Below are 16664 nucleotides of genomic sequence, written 5' to 3' on the forward strand. Positions count from 1 at the left end.
CATTATTTTTTCTGCCGGGCAGCTTTTATCGCGCACTTGTTCTCAAAGATGTCTAGCGCGCGGGTGATATTTTGAACGTAGAACACGCAGCTTCGCTCAGGACAGAAAGTGTAAAGCGGTACTCACTTATTTAAAATTGAATAGATTACGTGGCCTTCAATTTATTTTGATCGTACATGCACTGCGAGTTACTGATCCGGTGTTGCTGTGTAGCTCTTGCCGCCGCTCTTGATTTTCCAGATGTCCTTTGTTCGTTTGCCCCCATGCTGGAAATCGCCGACGCCGCGTTCGCACTAACAGTGTCCGACAGTGCACATAAATACACGTACGAAGCCGTTTTAGCACTGTTTTTAGTGCGATGAATTCGAGAGAAAAACGCCGTAACTGACCAATTCTTTCGTCGGCCTGACTGAGAAATGTTCCAAACTACCTAGTACGTACGAATTATTTGGGATATTTGTTCTTATGATCGAGCGCAGGGAGAAAATGCACTCACTTTTTCCCATAGAAATGCATTACCGGAAGTCAATTTTCGACTGGTTGCTGTCTGCTTCAATTTGCGTCAGCACACTAGCGCCACTTGAACCTCTAGTGTACATTATAATAACTCTATGATCCAGAGATCTGCCCGTGCCTAGATCTGGGGACAACGCCAGTGTAGGGAAAACCGCTCGTAGGGAATCCGTTCGGATGGTAGTGATGATGATGATGATAATCATGTCATATAACGCCTGAGACTGTGGTCGAAGAAATTGGAAACTTTTTAGTAGAAGGATCAGACACAAAAAGAGACGTCTCAAACTCAGCTAACTGGTTTATTTCTCGACTATCCTATATCATGATTGACTTGCCCACTGGCGCCATCCTGGCCTCGCTGTTTTCAACGGTTCTCAGGTGCTCAGGTTGCCGGAGCGGCGTGTTTGAACCGTTAGAACCACAGGTTTGAACCACAGGCACCACAGGTTTGAACCGTTTCAACGGGAGTAATGGCAAAACGGACGGAGTAGCACTGCGTGGCCTCGCAATCCCAGCGACCCGACGAGCTCGCAAAGCGGTGCTCGGAAGACGACCCTCCCAAAGCCGACGACGCGCACTCACCTCTGTGGACAGCGAAGAAACATCGTCGCACTGTGACAACGGCGACTAGTACACGGCATTTATTTTTTGTTGGCGTTCGTTTCATAAAACCCGTCTTTAAGGTATGTGTTCAATCTTCATTATTTTACCTGCGCGGTAGAACCGGCCAACTTCTGAAAGCTAAATCAGCCTGCGCGTTAGAATCGTGAAAACACGGCTAAGCGAATCTGCTGCGTCCTCAACCCCTTTTACCATGACACAGGATGTCGTAGCAGAGTCTTGCGTGTTTATCGCATCATAAAACGCAAATATGCCGTGTCCGCAATTCGCGGTATCAGTTCCCGTTTTATGTGGTTTGTAGCGGATAGCCCAGTTGCTTATCGCGTTTTTTAAAATAAATTTTTGCTGTCGCATTCCCAAAGATAGCCCACCCCATGTTTTTCCCAATTTATCTCTTCATTTTGGTTGGACATCCTTACGGGATTTTACGGTAGTTTTGCTTTGTCTCCTGCATAAGTCAATGTCCTTTCCACTTTTCAGGAGCTTGTGACCACCCTCAAAGGCTTGACGAGCTACGTGCTCGTATTCAAGTTGGTGCCACGAGGTGGGCCTTTCGGGCATGCCAGGGAGGATGAGAGGCTGTCCCTGAACCGCCTACTAGTACAAAAAGGTGTTGCCCTCGGCGTTACCATCGTGAATGTTGACCGACGTAAGTACATGGAAATTTCACCCCTGGTGCACTGTCCTTTTGAGTTACATGTGACATGCCCCTTGTGACGAGATGTCATCTTCCGTGTTATTGGTAGCAGGTATTCATAATACCTCTGAAATGCTGTTCATTGAGAGTGACAAGGTTGGGCGGATATAACCTAAAAAGCATTTGAAATGACAAATACTGGAATACACAGCAGTGACAGCTAAAGTACTGATACTAAAATACATTTATAAAAGGAGCATTGCAAAACAACTCAAATATGTATGACTAAAAAATGGGTGACAAAGTATCTTTAAATATGTTTTGTTTGAAGGAGAAATCCTGATACTGAAATATGGGGGGCAGTCAGTTCATTGAACGACGTTTCATTGACAGTTCGTTTCATCGACAGTTTGTTACATCGACAGCTCGGATAAGCTTTTTTTCTGTAGTGACTCCCCGCAGAATGTTGCTGCGAAGCAGCTTGAGTGGGTGGGCCCACTGATCTCTACTAAAGGGGGCTGGATGGCGCTTAGCTGCTCTCCGAGCCTGGCGCAAGTGAAGCCACCGGAAGTTTGATTCTTGTCCCGGAAGCTTCCTAGTGCATTCAGTCAATATTTTGGACCATGCTTTTTTGTTTCTTTGATTGGGTTTTAATACTCCCGTTCTGGATTAAATCCCGAGAATGAGGCATTTGAACTTGAGACATATTCACAACTTGATCAACTAGAATCTCAAAATGTTTACATTGAATGGCTTCCATGATACTTCTCGGGTCCACATGCACTCTTACTGTGCAACAAGCAGGCTCTCTTGCGGGAACAAGCGAAAATCCAGCGCCCTCAACGCTTTTCGAACCAGCACTCGGAAGGGTTACAAAGCCTGCCAAGCACTCACTTCCGGGACAAGCCGCTCACCTCCGGTGGCTTCATACTTGTTTGCTCAATGCGCATACATCCAGCCCTCTCTAGTGGAGATCAGTGGGTGGGCCTTGTCGTGAGGATGACGCCAAGCCCTATGCCGTTACATACCCAAGGCGAGTTCCTCTTCCACCGCTCTCACAAGTGGAGAATGAATTGGAAAGGATGAAAGAAATGGGAGTCATCAAGAAGGTGGAAAAAGCAACGGAGTGGTCCGGCATCCTGCGGTACAGTGACACGGCCAGCAGCCCAACCAAGGTCCTATATTGTAAGCACATCGACAGGACTAACACGACGCACCGGGCAGGGGCTCCGGAAGCGGGGGGGCAGGGTGGGCTTGAGCCCCTCCTGTCCTCAGGACCGAGCTGCCGAGCCCCCCCTCCCCCTCCCTCGTTTTTTTTTTTTTTTTTTAGTTTGTGTGTTTGCAGGTTATCTGGTATGGGCCTTCGGCCTATCTGCTGTACCTCCGTCTCTCCTGAGCCGAAATAAATGAAATGACTCTTTATGCATGCTGACCTACCGCTCTCCTCACCTCCGCCAAGCACAAAAAGCACCGGGGCGACGGAGAGGCTTGCTTGAAAAGTCAAAACCAGAAGAAAATGACAGGCAGGACTCATGAGCCTGATTGACAACCAGTTTAAAGCGAGCAAAGAGGAGACAGCAAAAGGAATGGATTCCGACAAGACGACGTCGGCGAGCGTTTGTCTGCTTCCCCCGTGTGGAAGCAAGAGGCCCAGAAGATGCATGGTGCTTCTGGCCCGCGGACAAAACAGGCAGGCGGTACTACCGCGGCGCTTAAAGGCCATCATTAGGAGAGGGGGGGGGGGGGGCTGGTGAGCTTGAGTGGGGATTCGGGAGTGCTTAGAAAAGGCGAAAGTCTACGAGCTCCCAAATTTGACAAGGCGCCTTCGATGGCGAAAGCTTTGCGCGCATGCGGCGTCGTGCCCGCAGGGTGGTGAGGCATGAGGCGACACATGTTTACAAACTCAGGACAACACAACACGAAGTCTGAAACACAGCTCTTATCCTTCAGTACCCTCCTTTTGTGATGCCCCCCCAACTTGTATTGACGCCAGGAGTCCGAAGCGATCACGGTCGATGTACTTGATCCTGAGGTACATACCGATGTATGCAACCTCTGCTTCCAGTTAAGACATCCGATGGCCCAACTTGCTGTGTTTGAGACTCCGTGTTGTGTTGTCCTTTTTTCCCCCCGAGTCTCGGGGTTTTGTCTAAAACTTTTAGCACTTGTTTGTCTACGTCTGCGTTAATACATCATGCTTCCCCGAGAATCCCTAAATGAAGGAAGGTTTTCATTCTTAGACATAGCCAATTTGGCATAGGCACAGCTGCGGTTGACATGTAACAGTTGGTATAGGAAAGAAAAAATAAAGAACACATGGTGCGGCTGATTTCAGTGGTTATCCAATCATTGTATGAGTTGTCAGTGCAAGCTTCTTACTGTTATTTTACTGAACCATTGTTTTAATTTGTTTTCCATGGATATGTCCGTGAATATGCGAACGCGGTGCATTAATATGTTTTCATTCAAATGTGGCAATTAATGTCAACCTGAAACCAACCTAACCTTGAGGATTTCGGAGATGTCGAGCCCCCCCTCTAAAGAAAGACTTCCGGAGCCTCTGGCACCGGGAGTCACATGCAGCCAACGGCGGTCAATGACCAAGCAGACCACCAGACAGGTTGGACTTCTCGGCTCCCTAATCCTAAGAAAGGGGGGTGTCGTGAATGGCATTGCGAGCGACCACCGACTGCAGCGCCGCAACGCGCCTATGCGCGGAGTACTTTCGCTCCGGGAGGCCAGCAGACGGGGGAGAACGGCGCAACCATGCGAGGACATGGCTGTATGTCGCGACTACACGTATTGCCTTTAACCCGCAATAAACTGTTCTTGTTATACCCGAACAACGGCTACGACAGGCCTGGTGTGTTAATATTTCTGTAGTGAGCCACCACAGTTGGTCGCTGCAAATGACGTAGACGGGCGGGCCGGGTAAGTTAAAGGGGCGCTGACACATCAAAATCATATTTTTTTTTATTATCCGAAACGATTGAAAACGATGCCGGGACATTACCCTCAAAATTAAAAACTTGGAAATTCAGTATTTGTGAAGTAAAAAAACAATTTCCAAATGCCGATTTCGAAGTTCCCGCGCGATCGGCGCGGTGCCTTGACGTCAAAAACTGCGGAGACCTGAGAGTCGACTTTCTTTCACCACTCCCTGCTGTTGCCATGGCGACCCAAAGCGAGGAGGAAAGGAGTGGGCGGCGGCGTTGCGGCGGACCGGTTTTGAGCGGTGTCGCCTGTTTTCCGTTGGAGGATACAAATCCAGGAGACGGCACCAAAACGATTTCCCGATTTTTGGTATTTCAAAAAGAAGGGCCGTAGTGCGTTTGCAATTGCGTTAAAAAACATGTTTTACGATTGCCGTTATTAAATGCTATAGAGATGTCGCCTACAAAGATTCTAAATTTCCTGATTTTTGACGTCACCGATCAAAAGAAGCGAGGAGGCGAGAGGCGGGAAAATCAAACGCCAAAAATAAAAAGGCGCGCGCGCGCGCGGGAAGATTTTTTTTCGCGATGCGGTTTTTTTTGCGTGTCTATGACTGCAACTTGCATCGTTTTAGACAATAAAAATAAATACGACCTTTGGGGTGTCAGTGCCCCTTTAATGCATGCCCCAGTGACACACACAACGAAACATCACAACATCGTACAGTTAGCGTAACGATTGTCGATGGCATGTCAGTGTCGACCAGGGGCGGATTTAGAGGGGGGTTCCGGATGTCCTGACCCCCCTCTTGATTTCTGCTTGTGTAAATTTTAGGGCGTAAAACGAAGGAGAGGGGGAGGGGGTCCCTAAACATATGGTACGCTGACCGACACCTGACCCCCCCCTCAGGAAATTCCTGCATCCGCCCCTGGTGTCGACGAAATGTATGTCAATATGTCGTTTGATTAAAAGTTGTCGATGAGATGTCTGTCGATGAAACAAAACAGATCCCAAAATGTAGGTTGCCACAGTAGCGGGGTTTGCTATAAAATGAAGCAAAAAATTAGTCTGGATGTAGCAAGCTTCATATTTTGTCACAGGTGTATTGCAGTGGTGGATGTTACCATGTGAAAGTTAAAGGCACTAATTTGTTTGTGCGAAAAATCGGAAGAATATATGCAAGATTTTCAGTTATGAATGCTGATGTTGACAGCCGAGGGTTGTGTTTCGTTCTCGTGTTGAGAGATGGCAGAGCACATCACGGAAAATAGACCGCACTGTTGAGCACGGGGTCTACGGCAGGGTGTCTCGACCCCAATTGCGTTTTTCTGTTGTGGCTTTCATGTCTGCGTGCATGGCTATATTGTCACGAATAACAAATGGTGAGGCGGCGAATAACTGAAGAAACTAAACGTTTAATGGGGCGAACTTGTGCCCAAAACAAAATCGAGAAAGGCTAGCGTCGCAGGCGTCAAAACAGCAGGATTGAGCGCTGGGAAGAGTCTGACTTCGCTCGCCATGCGGAGTCCCTTTTGTAACTGCGTGGGTCTCTGGAACATTCGGCCTAGACATTTCGGTGCGTAGATTATTCGTAGCTCGGCCAGACAAGCAATTTCTCGAATTTGCGAGAACGCCAAGTAGAAAGAATAAATAAAAGAACATTCCGCTGCCTGGAATCAAACCCAAATCTTCTGCGCTACAATCAAGTGCAGCAACCATTTGGCCATGTACGCGCTCGCTCAGCGACGTCCGTGAAAATATTAGAAGAAAGCTGTGTTACAGCAAGATTATCTTCAGCCTCGTCGGACTCGCCATCACGGGTTTTTCTAATTGCAGCACGTTGCTCCATCTCCCAACAGGAGCACCAAACATTGCTTTCGGCCATCTGCGTCCTGACACAGGTTGCTAATGCTTTGCAAAAACAAAGCTGCACCTTTCGATTCTACAAGGTAACACCCATCACTAATGTAGTTTGACAGAACCTTCAAGCTTGCCTTGTGCAGGTGCCACTCTTTCCAGAGAATTCTACAGCTAGCTCCGCTATTGGTATCACGTTATACATACTTTGAGATATTGTAAATGTCGTCTTCTGTGTTATTGACAACCAGGTATTAACGATATCAAGAAAGATCACTCCAGCCATGTATATTACTTTTTACATATAGTATGCAAGCAACACAGACCAAAAGAACAATTGCTAAACTCACTTGCATTTGTGGATGAGCTTTTCAAGTGATGTTCAATCAGTTAGCACCTGTCGATTTGGGCGGAGGGCCGTGGAGCATTATGTTAGCGGCTGTAAATATGCTCTCGACAGGTGCCGATAAAAATGGTGTTCTGTGGTTTATTTGTCTTCTAATCTTTGTCCATGCCTTACGCATTGCTTCTTTTACTACGGTCAACCAGCTTGCACAATTGTTTATGCCAACTTCATCTCCACATCGTTTTTTGGTCCTCCTAAATTGTCTTGAGGTGCCTCCATGCTCTTATTTGGTGAGGTCGCCTTTTCAGTAATGATCTAGTGACGTCACAATGGAAGGAATCGCTATTCTCTTATCTATTGATAGTATTTGAAAGCATAAACTCTGCTCCCATCCATCGATATGGCACGAAAGTGCAGAGCACACCTGTAAAGCTTGTGCTTGCAGTGCCTTAGATGTTCAGAATCTAGATGAAGTTTCAAGGAAAACATTTGTTATTCTTTTAAAATAGAAAATAGCATCGCCTGTTGATTAATCTTTTAATGCTTTACATTTTTTAAGCAGACCTTATACGAAACAGTTTCTTTTATTTATTATTCTATCATAAAGATAATTCACACTGTTTTTATTCACTGACCTTGTTGCAAACCTTGCAAAAGGCACAAAGCAGTACATGATGAGGTGCACTCGTCATAAACCAGAAAATGGCACATAACTCATGGCAAGCTGAGCTTATCATAAGCCGTTAAGAGGTTACATGATCAATTAATTATACCCTGAGGGTCCTCATGGACAAAGACAAAATGCTCTGATCAGATCCTGGTCCGCAGGGTATCAAAGCCTTGGTGGCCTCTTCACAAGTCTCCACTCATCTAAAGCAAAAAAAAAAAAGGCTTTATTTTTTGTTTCTAGTTTATTGATTAATTGAAAACATTAAGGAGCTACATTGGGTTTTGATTGTATTTTTATACCACAAACACACCCAAAATGATTTTTACTTAGTAAATATAAATAACCTATAACTAGGCCGTATATCCCCCGGTGTTTGTTTATGAGAAAAATCGGCGGATGTTTTTCATTGTTTATTTATTTTTCAAACATTGGTGTCTTTCGACCAGGGTTCGGTCAAAATACTTAACGTACTTGGTTAGTGTCTCTTTTCCCCTATGTGCAATCCCAGCCAATATGAGCTAGAATGAAGAGCTTTCCTACAAGAACCTTTCTGATGCGTTAATGCAGTTTGTTTATTTCTAAAGAGCATCTCAGTGCCTGCATTTTGATGTGTCATAATGCTGTACTGTAAAATATCAAAAGGTAGCCCACTCCTATTTTTGGCTGGATTTGCTTTATTTTTTTAAACTCTGAAAGATAGCCCACTTCTAGTAATAGTAGTGTTGGGATCAGTGATGGCCTTGGCACAAATGCGGCTAGTTAGCTGTGGCGGGATACAAGTGAATGTTGCTGACTGGGAAGTACATACCTCGGGATTTTGTGGTATATGCCAAATAGCTTTAGAAATAAAGGGATCTGCAGAGATGCTTGAAACATCATCACTTTTCTCATGGTAAGGAACGAATTCAGGGCCATAGAAGGGCTGCAACAAATTGTGTAGTTGGGCTAGTTGGTTGGTCATTTTGAAATGGTATCTATCTGCTTCTTTTTATCTTTACTTACTGTACCATGCAGAAGAAAAAATTTCAGTTGTAAGTGAGTGCTGTGTCTGTGTTCTCTTCGTTTTATTTTTTTTTTGTGCTGTTTTAATACCATTTCAACTATAGGGGGCAGGGATGGCGCCAGGATCTTTATAATGGGGGGGGGCAGTGGGGAGGCCAACCAAATTGGGGGGGGGGGGGGGGGTTGCTCTGAGGTGCCGTCGCCCACGGGCTTATCGAAGATAGCTTATAGCTTATGCAGTGTGCTCATTGAAAAGGGAAATGAGGAGACACGAGAAGGAAGAGGCGGGGGGGGGGGGGGGGGGTTATTATAGCATTGACCTCTGCCCCCTGTGCTCATGACTCACAACCAGGTTTTGCTTCATTTTCTTAGACAGTCCGGAATTCCTCATGACCTCGACTTTAACTAAGCTCCCCTTCGTTCACGTCTCCGGTCTCCGCTGAAGATAAGCGCCACACAGCAGAATGCGGAGAGAAAAGCCAGCAGGCGTCACAAAGGGGAGCTGCTTTTTCTAAGGCGCTAGATAGCTTACTCGCCCACGGTACGACTTGCAGTGGGTGGAAGTTAATAGAAAAAAAAAAATAATAATAAAAGGCATGAACAGCTCTAAAGTCTTGACACTCATTACATTGGGTTTTCAAGCCGACGTCATTAGCCATTATTTGTGAACAAAGCGGCTTCATCTTGGGGTGGCAGAAGAAATTTTAGGGGAGGCGCCCGCCACCCCTCGCCTTCCCTTGGCGCCGTCCCTGATAGGGAAGCTTGCACACCATTGGTTGGGTAGCTTGCGAACCATGTCGCTGAGTGTCATTGTTGATGTGCACTTTTTCCCATAAGAAGAAACAAAGTCAATCAAAGCATCAAACGAAAAGTTCAGTGCCTAATTATGAATGCTAGAAACAGAATATTTGGAAGCCTTTTTTAGCTTAGGCCATTCTAGATGGTTCAGTTTTATTTTCTTAAAAATTGCTTTGAGAAGCTCTTTACAGACTGGTGCAGATTACATACCCGGGGTTCCCAAACCGGGTTCCATAGGCTGATCTTTTGGATTCCGCAAGCACCCAAATATATATTTCATTTTTTTTATGGGAAAGTGAGGAACTGTATATTTGTACTCAAATGCTATGTATACTATGAAATACCGAGCATCTGCCGATTCCTCACTAAGCGCCCACCCCTGAATGTTGTAACATCTAAAAAAATATGGACAGTGGAAATATAGATAACATTGATAGCATATCAAGTGCCCATCTCCCACTTTTTTGCGATGATCTCCGGATTTGTAGAGGGCGCCTGAGCGTTACTTTACGACATATTTTAGGGTTGTACAAATATTCTAAAATTCAGAATATTGAAGCGAATGACGCCATATTCTACTCGCACTTTGAATTGGTGAGGAGTATTCGGCAACTTTAAATATTTTGAAAGTATTTCTTCACCGCTATACACCGCCGCAACGCACCGGTGTATAGCGGTGAAGCGTGATGCATGCGTGGCGGAGCAAAGCATTGAAACTTTTGTGAGCACGATGGTGCGAAGCATGACGTGCTTGGTGCAGCACCTTTTGAAGATTGCTAGGATTCCTTGTTACCAGAAAGTTTGAGAACACTTGTTTGTAAAGATTGAGTCAAGGTGCCGGATAATGCATTAAAATCAAACGGAACAATTGGCGCCTGCATGTAACAGGCCAGCATTTCACCATATTCCTTTTCTCGCTTCAGGGGCAAGCCCAGATTACCCATATTTAACTGCTCAAATGAATAGGGTCCTCTGTGAGGGGATCCCCCCCTGACAGGGGGCGTGTTCCAAACCTTACTCGACTGGATCCCAGCTACTCCTGCGGGTCATATCACGTGACATTTCAAGCTGAGCAACGCTAAATGCAAAAAGGTTTTCGAACACCAAGGTATGAAAATGTTACTCTAAAGTGAGATTGGGTAAATTTCGGAACACGACCAGGTTGATCACAACCGCTGGCCATTGCTGAATCAAAAACAGCTGGCATTGGCACGAGAGCGCTCGACACAGAATGGTCAGAGTGGTCTGTGTTAACCATTGCGTACAGCGTATATAAATTTTTTTTCTGCGTCTACCCTTCGCCGGAATATTCTGCAGGCTTGATTTGAAACGGATTGATACGGTATTCATGCCCATGCGACTCCAAGACACGTGGTGGTCAGCCCGAGCGGATGCTATGAAGCTCTGTTCGCTCAGGAAATTAGGGTCGCCTTGAGGGTCTGAAGGTTAGGAAGAACTAGCAGAGACATGGGTTATAGTTGAAGACTATGGGTATGACTGCAACAGTTGTAGCTTAGTTCATGAACAGGGTGTTGCAATGCTTCAATGCCATCAGAAGAACGCTACATAATCAGACGCTCACATTGAATGAAGCTGTAAACCTGACGAAATTATTGAGTGATTATGTATCCGGTCTAAGAGAAAGATTCAGTGAAATGAAACAGGCAGCGAAGGAAACATTGGGAACTACATACAAAGCAACAATCAAAAGAAAGCAAACCGATTGGCACAAATGACAACCTTCACCCTCAAGATGCCTCACTGAACTTCCACTGTGATACCAATATTGGCATGATTGACAACCTTCTGCATTCACTTAAAACTCGTTTCCCTGCTTACAGCAAAGTTTGCCTACAGTTTACTTTTTATTGCTGACCACGGCACACTTTCGTTGAAACACTGGTGATTCCAGGCAATGGATAAATCTGGTCTGTCGGACGATTTCCCCGATGAACTGGAACAGTTTCTTTTTATTTGCCAAAAAGGAAGGCTTCTGTAAGAAACATTCCAAAACTGTAGTCTGAGAAAAGCTTCGAGGCTCATTTCTAGGTGTTCATGTACCCATTTTAGATTTTTATTTTGTTATGGTTGCAAACCTCAGGGGTGAACACTCTCTCAGTAGGCCCAAATTGACATAACACAGACTTCGATCAATGATGGCCAATGACCGCCTCAGTGAATTGTCCTTGCGGAGTGTGCAGATGGGTAGTCTCCATTGGGTCAAAGTCAGAAAGTTTATAATCGCGATTTGAACAAAAGACCCCGGAAGATCCCGTGAAATGTAGACATGATATCAGCTTCCTTGTAAATTGTAAATAATGCTGAAGACTACGGTTGTGCAAATATTCATAACTTTTAAATATTGAATAGAATAATGCCGTATTCGATTCATACTTTGAATCGAATAGGATTATTCGGTAATTTTGAATATTTTCGAAGTCTGAAAATAGGTCTGCAAAATGTTGAGCCCCCCCCCCCCCCCCCCTGCAAAAATTAAGTATTTTGCCATAGTGCTGTAGTGTTAAAGTATGAAGCTTCATACAAGCATCTCGGGCGAAGCGGTGGAGCTTTGTGCGAGCGTGCAACTGCAAAGCAAAGAAACTTGGCATCCCCGACCGAGATCGAGGGCTACACAGTGGAGGCATACTTGGTTGATATGATAACCTTATGTTATATTGTCTAAAGGAAACTGGCTTTGTAGTATCACAAGCCGCCGTCCTGCCATTTTACGAAGTATCTCCTCACAACCTTTGAGCTTGTTCTCAACTGGTGTCAGCTGCTTGTGCAAGCTGATGAAGCATTTGGAGAAGATAACTATTTCGGTAGTTGGGATGATGACATGGCAAGCCCAGTTGAAAATGTAATGGGATATATTATTCCCTTGAATGTATTGCGAGACCAGGAATATATTTTTACGTGTATTTCGATGCTGAAATACAAGTACTGACCCAAAATCTGGTGTCCTGTATATTGTTACAAAGGGAATGGAAGACCTACATATCATACGTAATCTGGGCTCGTGTTGCTGTACCGGTTCCTTGACCACCGCTATGGTTCTCTCTAAGAGTAGACCGAGGCAGTTGTTTTCAGTCCCCAGATATCAAGTAGAGTCACTGCCCGCACTTTGATGGTCTCACACAGTTCATTCATGAGCGTGCATTGTTACCATTTGAGACAACACCATCAATTTTCTGGCGATGAAATGAACTTGCTAGCATTCATCTTGCCATTGCAGATTCTTCAAGTGTAAGTAGTCCCCCTTAATGAGCTGAAGTAGGGTGGTAGATTGGGCTAGTTGGTAAGAGCGAAACTAATCATGATGGAAAACAACCTCTGCTACAAAACTAAGTGAAAAAAAAAAAAAAAAAAAATCTTTATTCATAATTTGGAGTTTAGCACTGCCACATTGTAAGGCTCTATCCCTGTGATTGCCAGCTGCCTGGTTGGCATGTGTGTTTGTGTTAATGTAATAAGACTAAAATGCTTCCTTCCCATAAAATAAACTACACTTGAAGGTCATCCGTTGTTTTGTCGTGTTAGTGCCTTTACTTCATCCTTGTGTCTGAGGCTGCTTTCCATTATTTTTATCCCATGGTAATCATTTTCAACTGACCCTGTGTGCCTTTCTGGCCACAGACAAGCCACCCCCACAAGCAGTACCTTAAGAGTGCATATTTACTGTATTGTCGGAAGGGGTGTTTGGACAGGACATTTTCACCTGTGCAAATGCCAGCGAGCACCTTTCCCTGCAATACAGCGGTGTCTTTCGGTGAAGCAAACCTATGCTGATCTGCGAGAGTATAAGAGTGTGCTTCATTGCGAAGTCATTAAGCTCTCAATTTAACTTAAAGAAAAAATGGCAATATATATACTCAAATGATCAAGCTATCTACGTTGCTAAAATAATTTTAACTATGCTAAACGAATTTTTGTTTCGAAACCGGGGAACCGTCGCACGGTAACGAGAGTATGTTTACAAACGTCCCGGCGCCATGTTGTAACGGTTCACCGTAAATTTTTTCCTTGCGTTCTAAGTCTTGATGACGCCTTTCCCCGCTGTTATCTTCGTCGTCGCACCTACAGCCCTCAGAGATGGGTAAGTAGACCCGTGTCCCGCGAAGGCAGTAAGCATGTAACATCTACATGTGTGTTGGCGTTGTAAAAGAACATCTACACCGTCGTATGGAACTACTAGTTTCAAGAAGCCGAATTGGCATTCCACGCGTACAGGCCTCGGAGCTTGTGCGAGGTACAGTCGGGAGCAAAAGTTTGCGGGGCACCGCAGCGCGTGCCGAAATGCATCGCCGCGGCTTGCAACGGCGCCCCGCCGCATTAAAAAGCCGCGCTTTGCGCATGCGCGCCCTTCGTGCTGGCAGTCATGTCTCTTTCGCTCGTTTCTGTCCGACTCATTCCTGATAACCGGAGTCGGCGCCAGGGGCGCAAGTTGCCGTTTCACTGACTGTCATGCCTCGCGCCCTCTTCAGCTGCCTCATCAGCCACGCTGGGTGACAAAGCGCCTGGTTATCCCACCCCGCGTGCTCCGTCACAAATCGTGGCGGCCGAGGCAGCTGAAGCAGACGCGCAGCATGACAGCCAGCGAAACGCTAACTTGCGCCCCTGGCGCCGACTCTTGTTATTAGAAGTGCGCCTGAAAGAAACGAGCGAAAGTGACATGATAGCGAGCACGAAAGCCGCGCATGCGCAAATCGCGGCTCCTTAATGCGGCGGCGCGCCGTCGGACGGCGCGGCGATGCCTTTTGGCACACGCTCCCGTGCCCCGCAAACTTTTGCTCCCGACTGTACATGGTTATTCGAAACGTTAAATTAAAACTGAAGATAAAAGATCTCTTACCTCAATTCGGCTACGTGAAATTGCTTCGCTTATCACGTTACGATATTGAGCTACTATCCGGTCGTAGCTACCAAGTGCGGGAGGTGCGCCGAGATTTTCTAACCGAGTTGGGCGCCTATTAGGACGCAGACGAGTTGGATATGATCACTGTTCTTTTTCAGTTACTTAGGTACGACGGGTGACAGGCGTTTAAGCGTTCCGACACGTTAATACCGGTGCTCAGGTTCCCGGTACCTACCGTGTTTTCAACCTGATTGACGCGTGAGACGTAGCAATACTTTTAACGCTGTGTCTAAAGCTACGTGTCGGACGTACCCGGAACGAGGAGTCTAAAGGTACATTGGACGTATCCGGAACGAGGACTCTAAAAGTACGTCGGGCGTATCCGGAACAAGGAGCCTAAAGGTGCATCGTTTAAGAGACGAGATCTCTTAAAATTTCTTAGGACGAGAGAACACGCTGGCGCCATCTATGCGGTGTCCCTGGAACTGCATTTCACAATAGCGAAGGTTTTCCGGGATTTCCGAGGTAAAATGTGTGTAATACCTAAGAGAAAGGCTTGTTTATAGCGTTGACAAAAGTTTTTCCAGCCAAGAAAAAAAGGATAATGTGCGAGCGAAATAGAAAATATGCCGGACCGCCAAGCTTACACCGTTACCCAATAGATGACGCCAGTTTGGTTTCTCGTCGTAAGAGGTTTCAAGGAACTTGGTTCTAAGAGGTCGCAAGAGTGTGAATGGGCCTTTAAGATGCATGACGGACATGCGCGGAACCGGGAGATGCGTCGGACGTAGACGCGGTAGGGAAAGGTCGTATCACAGCGGGTCATAGCATGCCTCACTGAGACCCCACTGTCAATTTTCAATCCAGCTTTATTTCTCATTGCTACCATAATTAGTTCATTCTATGCACTCCTTTCGTTTCACACCCGCGATGTTCAACGAGGGGGGGGTGCTTACTTTCGTGAAATGCTCCGAAATTACAACATTTGTGCAAGAAATATCAATTTATTATAGGAAATTCACAAGAAAAAAGTCACAGAACAAATAAAAATAACCCCGACGAGAATTAACCTGCTCGCCGTCAATTCTCACTGCGCACCATGGTCAACCAGTTGCTCTCAGTACGACTCGACGAGTCCTCGGTGGCCCCGTTCAGTTAGCTGCAAACGAACTCACGAATGTTCTTCTCAATTTCCAAATGTCGACTTTTGCATTATTGCGCCGTCCCGAACACTTTTTACGGATCGCGACGCCCTTGAATACCTACACCTGCTGTCTTTTCCACCGTATCACACGGTATCGCGGACGCTGTGCAGTGCCGTGGTTACCGTTGTCTTTCGCATACCTGATCACCGTCCGCTCTAACTTCACTGTGTACAAAGTCCTCTTCGCACTCATGGTGGACAGCAAAGTTATGAACGCCTGAACATATGGGCTAAACCACGTAAACAAAAACAAAAACGAGGTGCGCTTGCAAGTCAGACGACGGAGTCGAACGAACGGTGACGAAACAAAAACAGAGCACACAACGCCTTACCTGTGCCTATATTCTAAAGCGCCTGCGCGGTAGTGCAAGTGCCGTTGTGTGCCGCCATCTACCAACTGGTGACGAAACCGAGTGCTGGGGACCAGAAGGTGGTGTGCTGCCGGCACGTAAAGGTGGGCACAAAACTAAAAGCGTGGATAAGACGAGCAAAGAAAAGGGGAAAGGAAACAAGCGACGTTTCAGACGCTCAGCCTTGATGGAGAGCAGACATCGCATGTCTCCGATCTCTAATTTCTTGTACGGAATTGGGGCGCTTACAATATGTCCGACGTATCTTTAGACTCGAACTTGCGGAAACGTCTGACGTACCTTTAGACACAGCATACTTTTAATCCATTTGCAAGGCGATCAGGAAGCTTCAGTGCAACAGCTCCACGTTGGACGAGACCTCAGCGTGCTGCAAGTTGGTGAAAACGACCGTTTTTTTTTTTCGTTTGAAAGGCCTCCAGCGTCTGTGGGGTAACTGTCACAACATGTCGTCTGGGTTCAAACAAACCGTTGCTAGGGGCGTTGCTATAGACTAATGCATGCAGACTCCACATGAGGCTAAACTTTTGCTTACAAGTAAGTCAATAGTTTTTTTGTAAGCAATCTAGCTTCTTGATATCTAATTATGAAGATGTTCTCCTCGTCTCTGTGTCGTTTGCAACGAGGAAAGCCATTTCTGAAGTATTACACTCCGCTTTGATTTGGTAGCAGACGACACGATAGATTTGCTGGCCAACCTCTGTTGCAGCGGGCATCTTCATTGAATTGCTTCTGTAAACCAGTGACAAAAACAAGTGCATCATCATGACCGTAAAAGCTTCAGCAATGTGTTTTTTTTTTTTTTTTTTTTTATTGTGAAGAATATAGCTTTGTTCGGAGGGGCGAAAATGCCATA

The 16664-nt window shown here is 45.9% G+C and overlaps 1 long non-coding RNA gene across 1 annotated transcript; it reads left to right on the plus strand.

The window, feature by feature from the left end:
• Nucleotides 1–941: 941 nt before the first annotated feature.
• Nucleotides 942–3011, plus strand: LOC120849049. Its single transcript, XR_005717836.1, has 3 exons — nucleotides 942–1199; nucleotides 1618–1786; nucleotides 2808–3011. It is a non-coding gene; the product is annotated as an uncharacterized LOC120849049 (long non-coding RNA).
• The last annotated feature ends 13653 nt before the right edge of the window (nucleotides 3012–16664 follow it).

Source organism: Ixodes scapularis, unplaced genomic scaffold, assembly GCF_016920785.2.
Source record: "Ixodes scapularis isolate PalLabHiFi unplaced genomic scaffold, ASM1692078v2 ptg000299l_1__unscaffolded, whole genome shotgun sequence".
NCBI classification, from domain to species: Eukaryota; Metazoa; Arthropoda; class Arachnida; order Ixodida; family Ixodidae; genus Ixodes; species Ixodes scapularis.